Genomic DNA, 12945 nt, shown 5'->3' on the forward strand with positions numbered 1-12945 from the left:
TGTTCTTCTGTAAAGCTTAGTCCCCGCAGTCTGATATGTTCCCCAGCGCCGGGAATGCAGCTATTCTGTGAGTGTGTGCTCAGACTGTGGCTGAGGTACGTCCATTTTCCACTGGGGATTTCAGGGCTAAACACACTTCTGATCTCCACCAGTCTCCCCACAGACACATTTTTAAGTGGTTGCGGGACAGGAAGCAGGAAAACGAACGCTGGGGATTTACCCCATTGTGGTCCAGTGGCGCCTCCTCCCTATGGTAGAATTCGGAGCTCAGTCAGACAGGGGTGCGAATGTGGTCCCTTCTCACTCCTTAACATTTATTGTTTTCCAGTAACGTACTCTGTTTTCGCTCCCTGAATAATTTGTTGCCCAATACAGTAAAGGGTTAACTCATTGGCACTGGCCGATTATCGCTCTGTGCTGAGCACCTGGAAAATCAACCTCTGGTTCCCTAAGGTGGGACTGAACGTGATCCAGTCACTGGATTCGAGCAACTTCGGCGATAAAAATTGTCCCCGATGAAGTCTAATAATTAATCACTGTTAACGCGACTTGTATGCAGTTAATTCAGTTAGACGCTGATGTGAATTAGTAATACAAATGGAGCCGAGATTAGTGTTTCTGGTGAAATAAGTTCAAATTAACGAGGCGGTTATTTTCAAACCGGCTGTGTAAACAACAGAGGCCACTCCCTTTGCAGAGAAACAAACGCCAGGAACGTATTAGTTCCAAACTGACCACAGGGCGGAAATCACCTTTCACACAGGTAGGAGGATGCTGATCACTCGAACTTACATAAACAACCACTCAAAATTACCAACAGGTAGAAAGGTCATTAATCTGTAATCAAAAAGTAAATATTGAAATTAATCTTGTGTAACTAATGTAATGAATGTGGAAGAAATGCAAGTTGGTGCTGATGCTTGTTTATTATACTCGTGACAGCCTGACTTTAGCAGCAATAAACTAAATTTTACAAGATCTGAAACTTGTTTATTAATTAAAGCCGGAAAATAACTTGAACTATAGTTTGGAGAAATTCCTGATCCTAGACTGAATCGCTTTTACATTTCCCCAGTGGGGAAAGGGAAGGACGGTGACTGAGAGTTTGATTGGACGCACGTGCGTGGACACCCACAGCGAGACACGCGCACAGGTGGAGAATTGTGATTGTAAAACAGCAGGCAAATCTCCCACTTGTATATTTATGGTCATTCTTGTGATTACCAGACCCCGAAAGATTCCGAACAAAATTGTTGAGCATCATGTCACTGTATAAAGTTACATGATTCATAACAATCTACGTCAGTGTTAATATTAATGGAACAGCGATAAAGGTCCTCAGCTCCTACAGTGCTCAGTAGTCAGGTGCTGACACCATGAGAGATATGGTCAATATATTCAAATAGAAGGCTCAGCCAGCACATATCTCTATAAACACACCGACAATGTCACTGCCCATAAAGACCAGAGGACACACACCCAGCTATATATTATATATGCAGATAAATATCATATTCATAAAATACCAGAATTTAAAATAAAACTAAAAATCTTAAACATTCGACACAAATCTGTGATTAAAAATAATGCAATACCACAAGACCGTATAAAATCGAGTGAAGGAACATTTAATTCATCAATGATCATACGTTCCATATTTCCATCCAGAATTTTCTCTACCACTGCAATAAGGATAATTTTGACAAGCAGCCTGGAAATAAATCTGAACAACTGTTGCACTTGCGAAACCCCATAAACACCTGGCAACATCCTGATATACATTGATTCCATATGCACACCTGGCCGAATCCTGATACATTGTGATTCTCAATACACACCTGGCAGGATCCCAATAAACTGTGAAAACCCATAAACACCTGGCAGGATCCTGATACACTGTGAAACCCCATACACACCTGGCAGGATCCTGATACACTGTGAAACCCCATACACACCTGGCAGGATCCCAATAAACTGTGAAAACCCATACACACCTGGCAGGGCCCTGATACACTGTGAAACCCCATACACACCTGGCAGGGTCCTGATACACTGTGAAACCCCATACACACCTGGCAGGATCCTGATACACTGTGAAACCCCATACACACCTGGCAGGATCCTGATACACTGTGAAACCCCAAACAGACCTGGCATGTGCCTGATGCACTGCGAAAAACCATACACACATGGCAGGATCCTGACACAATGTGAATCCCCATAAACACCTGACAGGTTTCTGTTAAACTGTGAAAACCTTAATACACATGGCATGAACCTGATTCACTGTGAAAAACCATACTCACCTGGCAGGATCCCAATACATTGTGGATCCCCATAAACACATGGCAGGATTCTGATAAACTCTGAAATCCCATACACAACTGGCAGGATCCTGATACACTGTGAAACCCCATACACACCTGGCAGGATCCTGATACAGTGTTAAACCCCATATACACCTGGCAGGATCCTGATACATTGCAAAACCCAATACACACCTGGCAGGATCCTGATACGTTGCGATAACCCATACACACCGGGCAGGATTCTGATACACTGTGAAACCCCAAACACGCCTGGCAGGTTCCAGATACAATGTAAAACACAATACACACCTGGGAGGAACCTGGTGCACTTTGAAACACCATACACATCTGGCCGGAACATGATCCAACGTGAAACCCCATATATATCTCGAAGGTTCCTGGGACATTGTGAAACCCCATACGCACCTGGCAGGATTCTGATACAATGTGGAACCGCTTTTACACCTGGCAGGATCCTGAAACACTGTGAAACCCCGTACACACCTGGAGGATCCCGATACACATTGAAACCCCATGGACAACTCGCAGGTTCCTGATACACTGTGAAACACCATAGACACCTGGAAGGATCCTGATGCACTCTGAATCCCCAGACACAACTGGTAGGATCCTGGTACACTTTGAAACTGGAAACTCCCACCAGTGGAAATCACTCTCTTTATCTGCACTATCCGTAATTCTATTGTTTTAAATGCCGCAATTCCCCGCACTCTTCATATAAGAGTGAATTTACTGAGATGGACTTGTTCCTATGAATGTTTCTTTATAATATAAAGCTTCCAGCTTAAAGTAACGATTGATAGGTAAAATCAATAAAGGAAAGATGTATTACAGCAAAATACTATTTCGGGGGTATGTGGAACAATCCTTGTACCAGTCCTACTCGGGTCCCATCCCTCACCTCTTTTTCTGATACATTGATGACTGTATCGGTGCCGTTTCCTGCTTTCGCTCTGAACTAGATAATTTCCTTCACTTTGCCTCCAATTTCCACCTTTCCCTCACCTTCACATGGTCCATCTCTGACTCTTCCCTTCCCTTCCTCGACTTCTCCGTCTCCATCTCTGGGGATAGGTTATTGACCAACATTCACTACAAGCCCACTGACTCCCACAGCTACCTGGACTACACTTCCTCCCACCCCACCTCCTGTAAGGACTCTATTCCATTCTCCCAGTTTCTCCGTCTCCACTGCATCTGCGCCGACGATGCCACCTTCCACACCAGTGCTTCCGACATGTCTTCCTGTATCCTCAACTGAGTATTCCTCTCTACCGCGGTTGACATGGCCCTCAACCGTGTCTGTTCTATCTCCTGCACTTGTGCCCTCACCCCTGCCCCTCCCTCTGGAACCACGATAGGGTTGCCCTTGTCCTCACCTTTCACCCCACTAGCCTCCACTTTCAACGGATCATCCTCCACCATTTCTGCCACCTCCAAAGTGATCCCACCACAAAATGCATCTTCCCCTCCCCTTTCAGCATTCCATAGGGACCGCTCCCTTTAAGACACCATAATCCACTCCTCTATCATCCGCAGCACCCCTTCCCCTTCACCTGGCACCTTCCCATGCAAGCGCAGGAGATGTAACACCTGCCCTTATCCCCACCTTCCCACTGTCCAGTGCCCCAAACACCCCTTCCAGGTGAAAGAGCGATTTACTTGTACTTCTTGCAATCTAGTACACTGTATTCGGTGCTCACGATGCGGTCTCCTCTACATTGGGGAGACCAAACGCAGATTGGGTGACTGCTTTGCGGAACACCTCCGTTCAGTCCGTAAGTGTGACCCCGAGCTTCCGGTCGCCTGTCATTTTAATTCGCCGCCCCATTCCCATCGGACCTCACCATCCTTGGCCTCTTGCATTGTTCCACGGAAGCTCAATGTAAACTCGAGGAACAGCACCTCATCTTCCGATTAGGCACTTTACAGCCTTCCGGACTCAATATCGAGTTCAACAATTTCAGCTCATAACCTCGGCCACTATTACATTTTTACTTATATTTTTTATCCACACCTTTGTTTTGGCCTTTCCACCCCCCTTTCTTTTTTTTTCTCACTCCCACATGGCAGCTGTCTCCCATTCTGCCAGCGCATTTCACACCTAATAGAGCTGCCTTTTGTCTCCACTAGTCCTATCACCATCTCGCCCCGTTTTGAATACCTCTTAATGTCTCTTCTTCTCTCCCAGCCTGGCCTCTTAATCTCTTTCATTCCCTGTGCCTCTTTAGTCTTGACAAAGGGTTTTGACCCGAAACGTCGACTCTAATTTCTCTCCACGGATGTTGCCTGGCCTGCTGAGTTTTTCCAGCATTTTCTGTTCTTATTAATGAAAGATATATGGCGGGGGTTGCCACAGGAAGACAAATATTGTGGGATAAAACAGAAAATGCTGGAGACACTCAGCAGGTCAGGCAGCATCTGTGAAGAGAGAAATCGATTTAACGTTTCAGGTGGATGACCTTTCGTCAGAACTGGAAAAAAGCAGGATGTGGAACAGATTTAAAAGCAAGTTTAATGGCTGGGAAATGGGGGATGGGATGAAAGAAAAAAGAGGGAAGGCCTGTGATAGGAAAAAGGCAGGAGAATTAAAGAGCCATTAAGAGATATTTAAGGCAAAAGTGTATGGTAATGGTAACGGGTTAAGAAACAAAGGATGGCCCTAGATGAAGTGTGAATTGCGCTGGCAGAATGAAAGACAGCTGCCATGTGGGAGGGCAGAACAAAAGGCACAAACAGAAAGTGTGGATTAAAATTATATATATGACAGGGGCCGAGGTTATGATCTGAAATTGTTGAACCCAATTTGAGTCTAGAGGGCTGTAAAGTGCCTAATCGAAAGATGAGGTGCTGTTCCTGGAGCTTACGCTGAGCTTCCGTGGTACAATGCAAGAGTCCGAGAATGGTATGGTCTGAGTGGGAGTGGTGCGAAGAATTAAAGTGACAAGCGACCGGATGCTCGGGGTCCCCCTATGGAGTGATGTTTAGGGCCTTCTTTTCAGACTGTGCATCCGGCCGGAGTGAATGCTTAGCCCTGGTTAAAAGAGAGGAGAAATGAGAGAGAGATAAATATATCGCAATCCTCCCCTCGGAATTATCAGCATTATCACCCAAAAAGTTTCTCTCTGCAAACACTTCCATCCCGGGGTGGCGATATTTATTACAGTCTGATTGACATCCTGACAATTTGGAAAATCCAACGATAAAAGCGACTGCAGCACAGGAATGGTCCTTTCTGTGTCTAGCAATGTAACGGTTGTATCTCCTGCAGATTTACAATGATAAAGGTAACTGTGGAAAGTCAGTACTCTTTCCCCCAGTAGCTCAGGTGACTGATGCTCACGGATAGTTTAATTTGAAGATTAAATGGTTAATGTCCTCACATACAAAAACCGCCTCTCCCTCAGCTCACTGACAAGAAACTGGCTCTGGGACATTGATGGAAATTTTAACAAACAATGTTCCAGATGGGAATGTAACAATTTATTTCTAACCATGTATCGGATTTACTGACAGATGGCGGAGCTCAGAGTCTCACTGAACAAGGATCAGATCAAATTCACAAGTTGAGTCTTGTGATAATCAAACAAGGAACTTCCAACTGATTGGCTGTAATATAATAACAAGGATATAACTCACAAAATCTACGCGGAAATAGTGATTGAAAATCATTGCGGGAACAAAGTAAGGTTAATGTAGCTTCTAAGCTTCATTTCTATATTTTATTCTTCCATTTCTCCCTTTACTCTCTCTCTCTTAAGCCTAGTTCCCGAGGTCTCATATGTTCCGCAGCGCCGGTGTTGCAGCTATTCTGTGAGTGTGGGCTCAGACTGTGACTGAGGGCAGTCCATCTTCCACCGTGGATTTGAGGGCTAAACCCACTCCTGGTCACCATCAGTCTCCCCACAGACACATTTAAAAGCGGTTGCGGGACAGGAAGCAGGAACACGAAACCTAGGGATTTACCCCATTGTGGTCCAGCGGTGCCTCATCCCTATTGTAGAATTCGCAGTTCAGTCAGGCAGGGGTGCGAATGTGGTCCTTTCTCTTTCCATATGCTTTTATTTTTTTACAGTAACGTGGGGCGTTTTCACTCACTGAACCGTTTGGTGCCCAATACTATTTAATTTAACTGACGTCAATGGGGCGTGCAGTTCAGACCGAGCTCACAGTTCAGCTCAGTAAAGGGTTAACTCATTGGCACTGGCCGATTATCGCTCTGTGCTGAGCATCTAAACAATCAGCCTTTGGTTCACTGAGGTTGGACTGAACACGATCCAGCCTCGGGATCGGAGCAACTTCGGAGATAAAACTTAGCCCCAATTAATTCTAATAATTAATCACTGTTAACGCAACGATATCGGTTAACTCAGTAAGAAACTGATGCGAATTAGGAAGACAAATAGAGCTGAGATTAGTGTTTCTGGTAAAATAAGTTCACGTTAACGAGGTGGTTATTTTCAAACCGGCTGTGTAAACAACAGAGGCCGCTCCCTTTGCAGAGAAACAAACGCCAGGAATGTCTTAGTTTGAAACTGGCCACAGGGTGGAAATCAGCTTTCACACAGATAGGAGGATGCTGATCACTCGACTTTATATAATCAACCACTCAAATCACCAACAGGTAGAAAGGTCATTAATCTGTATTCAAAAAGTAAATATTGAAATTAATCTTGCGTAACTAATGTAATTAATGTGGCGGAAATGCAAGTTGGTGCTGCTGCGTGTTTATTATACTAGTGACAGTCTGAATTTAGCAGCAAATAACTGAATGTTACAAGATCTGAAACTCGGTTATAAATTAAAGCCAGAAAATAACTTGAACTATATTTTGGAGAAATTACTGATCCAAGACTGAATCCCTTTTACATTTCCCCAGTGGGGAAAGGAAAGGACGGTGACTGAGGGTTTGATTGGACGCAGGTGCGTGGACACACACACAGTGAAACACACACACAAGTGGATAATTGTGATTGTTAAACAGCAGGCAAATCTCCCACTTGTATATTTGTGGTCATTCTTGAGATTGTCAGACCCTGAAAGATTCCAAACCAAAATGTTGAGCATCATCTCACTGTTTAAAGTTACATGATTCATAACAATCTACGTCAGTGTTAATATTAGTGGAACAGCGATAAACGTCCTCAGCTCCTACAGTGCTAATTAGTCAGGTGCTGACACCAGGAGACTTATGGTCAATATATTTAAATAGAAGCACCAACCAGGACAAATCTCCATGAACACACGGACAATGTCACTGCCCATAAAGACCAGAGGAATCACAGCTAGCTACATATTGTATATGCGGATAAGTATCGTAGTCATAAAATACCAGAATTTAAAATAAAATTCAAATTCTAAAATATTCAAGTTAAATTTGTGATTAAAAATATTTCAATACCACCAGACTGTTAAGACCGAGTGAAGGATCATTTAATGCATTAGTGATCTTTCGTTGCATATTTTCAACCGGAATATTCTCTGCCACAGCAATAAGAATGGTTTTGACAAGCAGTGTGTGAATAAATCTGAACAACTGTTGCACTTGCGCAACCCCATACACACCTGGCAGGATGTTGATACACTGTGAAAACTTATACACACCTAGCATGATCATGTTACACTGTGAAAACTTATACACACCTGGCAGGATCGTGATGCACTGTGAAACTCCATACACAACTGGAAGAACCTGATACAGTGTGAAACTCCATACACAACTGGAAGAACCTGATACACTGTGAAACTCCATACACACCTGGCAGGATCCTGATACACTCTGAAAATCCATACATAACTGGCATGATCGTGATACATTCTGAAACCCCATACACACCTGGCAGGATCCTGATACACTCTGAAAATCCATACATAACTGGCAGGATCGTGATACACTGTGAAACCCCATACACACCTGGCAGGATCCTGATTCACTTTGAAACCACAAACACACCTGCAGGATCCTGATAAACTGTGAAACTCCATACACACCTGGCAGGTCCCTGATTCACTTTGAAACCCCAAACACACCTGGCAGGATCCTGATACACTGTGAAACTCCATACACGCCTGACAGGATCCTGATGCTCTTTGAAACCCCATATATACCTTGCCGGACCCTAATACACTGTCAGAACTCCATACACAACTGGCAGGATCCTGATACACTGTGAAGCTCCATACACACCTGGCAGGATCCTGATACACTTTGAAACCCCATATATACCTGGCAGGATCCTGATACACTGTGAAACTCCATACACACCTGGCAGGACCCTGATACACTGTCAGAACCCCATACACAACTGGCAGGATCCTGATACACTTTGAAACCCCATACACACCTGGCAGTATCCTGATACATTGTGAAACCCCTTACACACTGGGCAGGTTCCCGATACACTGTGAATCCCCATGTACACCTGGCAGGAGCAAGCCCAGGACCCTGTTTTAATAAATCTCTCATTGCCCCTTCAGTATGAGAGAAGATTTAACCCAGTGATGACTCGATAAGAATTAGGTTTATAGAGTTGGTATTATTGACACTGTCTGTGTTGATCTCAACGCTGCAAATACGTGTTAATTATATTGCACCGGAAATGTCAGGAACGAATACCCTGGCTGTAAAACTTTCCCCCAGCACCTGATTAATCCCGAAAATTAAAGCAGAAAGACTGGACACAGGCCTGAGCACCGCAGTAGGGGTCTTTCAAACTGCACAAAAAATGGCCAGGCCAGCCAGGCTGTGTTTCTGCATTGCTGGTCTAAAAGCAGATCCGTTGTTGGACTGCACTGTGCCGCTCACACACAACACAACCAGTTTCTGTGCAAGTGCTGTCCTGCCCCACCAGTTGGGTTCGGGAAAACGGCTGGGACTCGCCCAGCAGAGGCGGCGACTCCTGAAAGACACCAGAGAGCGCTTTCTCCAGACCTGTCCCACTGTTTGTCGATTTAAAAAAAATATTAGTCAGGGGGTGGGTCGGGGGGCGGACATTGTTTGCGATCCAGATTCGGGGACACATCAGCTTAGCATCAGGGTAATTCATAAAATCAGCAATTTCAGGACCTTTTTAATTAAAATCGATCGGTAGATGATCACTTGCACAGAACTATTGACTGGCCCCGGAATAAATATACCGATAACTTTCAGGGTTTCCCAGTGAGTGTATTTTTAGTAATTATGTTTTACAAGGTTTTCCCTCGATTCTTTCGCATGGATTATCTGGATTATGCCTGGAATTCTGTGACAACAGAGGGAGCTTAGCCTTATCTAGAAACAGCCAATCACATCCGTTTAATGGGGACGTTCTAACCCTCCAGTGCTGAAGTCATTATCCAGAAACTCCGGTTAAAATTCACAATCACCGAAAGAAGAAATTATTACTCAGCAGTGAATTAATGGAGAAACATTGGATGAGACCATACAGCCCCTCGACAACGACCATTTAATGAGATTGTGGCTATTCTTTATCTCAACCTCATCTACCTGCCTTTGATTCATTTCGCTCTATAACCTTAAGTAATAAAAATCTGTCGTTCTCAGCATGAATAATTCAACAGACATATAATCCACAATGTTTGGGGTGAGAATTCCATATTTCTACTAACTTTCTGTGCCAGAGGGATATAGGCGTAGGGTTTTATGTGTAGGAGTGGGATAGGGAGGTGTCGGGCAGGGTCAGTGGGGTGTCTGTGTAGAAGCGGTTTATTGTTGTGTCACTGCAGGGCAGCGTCAGTGGGGTGTCAGTATGGGGTTGGATCAGTGGGCTGTCGGTGTGTGTCAGTGGGGCGTGGGTGGGATGCTGGTTCGGTGTGGTGTGGTGCTGGGTCATTGGGGTGCGGGGCTGGGTCAGTGGGTTGCGGGGCTGGGTCAGTGGAGTGTGGTGCTGGGAAAGTGGGGTGCGGGGCTGGGTCATTGGGGTGCAGGGCTTGATCAGTGTGGTGTGGGGCCGGGCCAGTAGTGTATGGGGACGGTTCAATGGGGTGTGGTGCTGGGTCAGTGGGTTGTGGGTTAGTGTCAATGGGTTGTGGCATTGGGTGAGTGGGGTGTGGGGCTGGGTGAGTGGGTTGCGGGACTGAATCTGTGGCGTATGGGGCTGGGTCAGGTGGGTGTGGGGCAGGGTCAGTGGGATGTGGGACTTTGTCAGTCGGCTATAGGGATGGTTCAGAGGGGTGTGGGGCTGGGTCAGTAGCGTGTGGGACTGGGTCAGTGGCGTGTGGGTCTGGTTCAGTAGGCTGTAGTGCTGGGTCAGTGTCGAGTGGGGCTGGGTCCGTGGGGTGTGGGGCTTGGACAGTGGGGTGTGGGTCAAGGTCAATGGCGTGCGGCTGGGTCAGTGCTGTCTGGGGATGGTTCAGTGAGATGTGGGGCTCGGTCAGTGTTGTGTGCGGCTGGTTCAGTGGGGCGTATATGTGGGGATGGGTCAGTGTGGTCTGAGACTGTGTCAGTAGTGTGTGGGTGTAGGTCAGTGTTTTGTGGAGCTGAATCCGTGGTGTTTGAGGCGTGGGCATTTGGGTGTGGGGCTAGATCAGTGGGGTGATGTGCTGGGTCTGTGTTGTGTGTTTTTGGGACAGTGGGGTGTCGGGCTGGGTCAGTAAGGTAGAGGTTTGAGTCAGTGGAATGTGGGGCTGGGTCATTGGGCTGTGGTGCTAGAACAATGGGTTATTGGGCTATGCCAGTGGGGAGTGTGGCTTTGACACTGCAATGCAGGCCTGTGTCAATGGGGTGTCGGTGTTGGGCTGGGGCAGTGGAGTGTCGGTGGAGTGCTGGGTCAGTCAGTTGTGAGTCTGGATCAGTGTAGTCAGTGCGGGTTTATATCTGCGGGGTGTGGTGCTTCGTCAGTGGTGTGTCGATGTGAGGCTGGGTCAGTGAGTTGTCGTTGTTGGGCTGGGTCAGTGGGTTCTCGGGCTGGGTAAGTTGGGTCTCGGGCTGGGTCAGTGGGGTGTTGGTGTTAGGCTGGGTCAGTGGGGTGTCGGTGTGAGGCTGGGTCAGTGGAGTGTCGATGTAACGTTATGTCTGTAGCGTGAATGGCTGCGTCAGTGGGGTGTTGGGATGGGTGAGTGGGGTGTCCATGTGAGGCTGAGTCAGTGGGTTCTCGGTATGGCGCTGGGCCAGTGGGGTTTGGGTCTGTGTCACTGGTGTGTGGTTGGGGGGCTGGTTCAGAGGGATGCGGAGCTGGGTCAGTGGGGTGCACGACTGGCTCAGTGAGGTGCGGGGCTGGGTCAGGAGATATGGGGCTGTATTTGATCTTTGGTCACGGCGTGTTGGTGTTGGGCTTGTCAGTGGAGATTCGGTTGGAGCTTGGGCTGTATGTGTGGGGCTGGGTCAGCGGGGTGTGGGGCTGGGTCAGTGGGGTGTGGGGCTGGGTCAGTGGGGTGTGGGGCTGGGTCAGTGAGGTGTGGGGCTGGGTCAGCGGGGTGTGGGGCTGGGTCAGTGGGGTGTGGTCTGGGTCAGTGGGGTGTGGGGCTGGGTCAGAGGGGTCTGGGGCTGGGTCAGTGGGGTGTGGGGCTGGGTGAGTGGGGTGTGGGGCTGGGTGAGTGGAATGTGAGATTGAGTCAGTGGGGTGTGAGGTTGTGTCAGTGGGGTGTGGGGCTGGGTCAGTGGGGTGTGTAGGCTGGGTCAGTGGGGTGTGGGGATGGGGCAGTGGGGTGTGGGGCTGGGTCAGTGGGGTGTGGGGCTGGGTCAGTGGGGTGTGGGGCTGGGTCACTGGGGTGAGGGGCTGGGTCAGTATGTGTGCGACTGGGTCAGTGGAGTGTGGGGCTGGGTCAGTGGAGTGCGGAGCTGGGTCAGTGGGGTGCGGGGCTGGGTCAGTGGAGTGCGGGGCTGGGTCAGTGGGGTGCGGGGCTGGGTCAGTGGGGTGCGGGGCTGGGTCAGTGGGGTGCGGGGCTGGGTCAGTGGGGTGCGGGGATGGGTCAGTGGGGTGCGGGGCTAGGTCTGTGGGGTGGGGGCTGGGTCAGTGGGGTGCGGGGCTGGGTCAGTGGGGTGCGAGGCTGGGTCAGTGGGGTGCGGGGCTGGGTCAGTGGGGTGCGGGGCTGGGTCAGTGGGGTGCGGGGCTGGGTCAGTGGGGTGCGGGGCAGGGTCAGTGGGGTGTGGGTCTGGGTGAGTGGGGTGTGGGGCTGGGTGAGTGGAATGTGAGATTGAGTCAGTGGGGTGTGGGGCTGGGTCAGTGGTGTGTGTGCCTGGGTGAGTGGAATGTGAGATTGAGTCAGTGGGGTGTGGGGCTAGGTCAGTGGGCTGTGGGGCTGTGCGAGTGGAATGTGAGATTGAGTCAGTGGGGTTTGGGGCTGGGTCAGTGGGGTGTGGGGCTGGGTCAGTGGATTGTGAGATTGAGTCAGTGGGGTGTGGGGCTGGGCCAGTGGGGTGTGGGGTTGGGTGAGTGGAATGTGAGGTTGAGTCAGTGGGGTGTTGGCCTGGGTCAGTGGGTTGCAGGGCTGGGTGAGTGGAATGTGAGATTGAGTCAGTGGGTTGTGGGGCTGGGTCAGTGGGGTGTGGGGCTGGGTCAGTGGGGTGTGAGGCTGGGTCAGTGGGGTATGGGGCTGGGTCAGTGGGGTGTGGGGCTGGGTCAGTGGGGTGCGGGGCTGGGTGAGTGGAATGTGAGATTGAGTCAGTGTGGTGTGG

Source organism: Somniosus microcephalus, unplaced genomic scaffold (genome assembly GCF_052327205.1).
Source record: "Somniosus microcephalus isolate GS21.2 unplaced genomic scaffold, FLI_Smic_1.0 unresolved_chr2, whole genome shotgun sequence".
NCBI classification, from domain to species: Eukaryota; Metazoa; Chordata; class Chondrichthyes; order Squaliformes; family Somniosidae; genus Somniosus; species Somniosus microcephalus.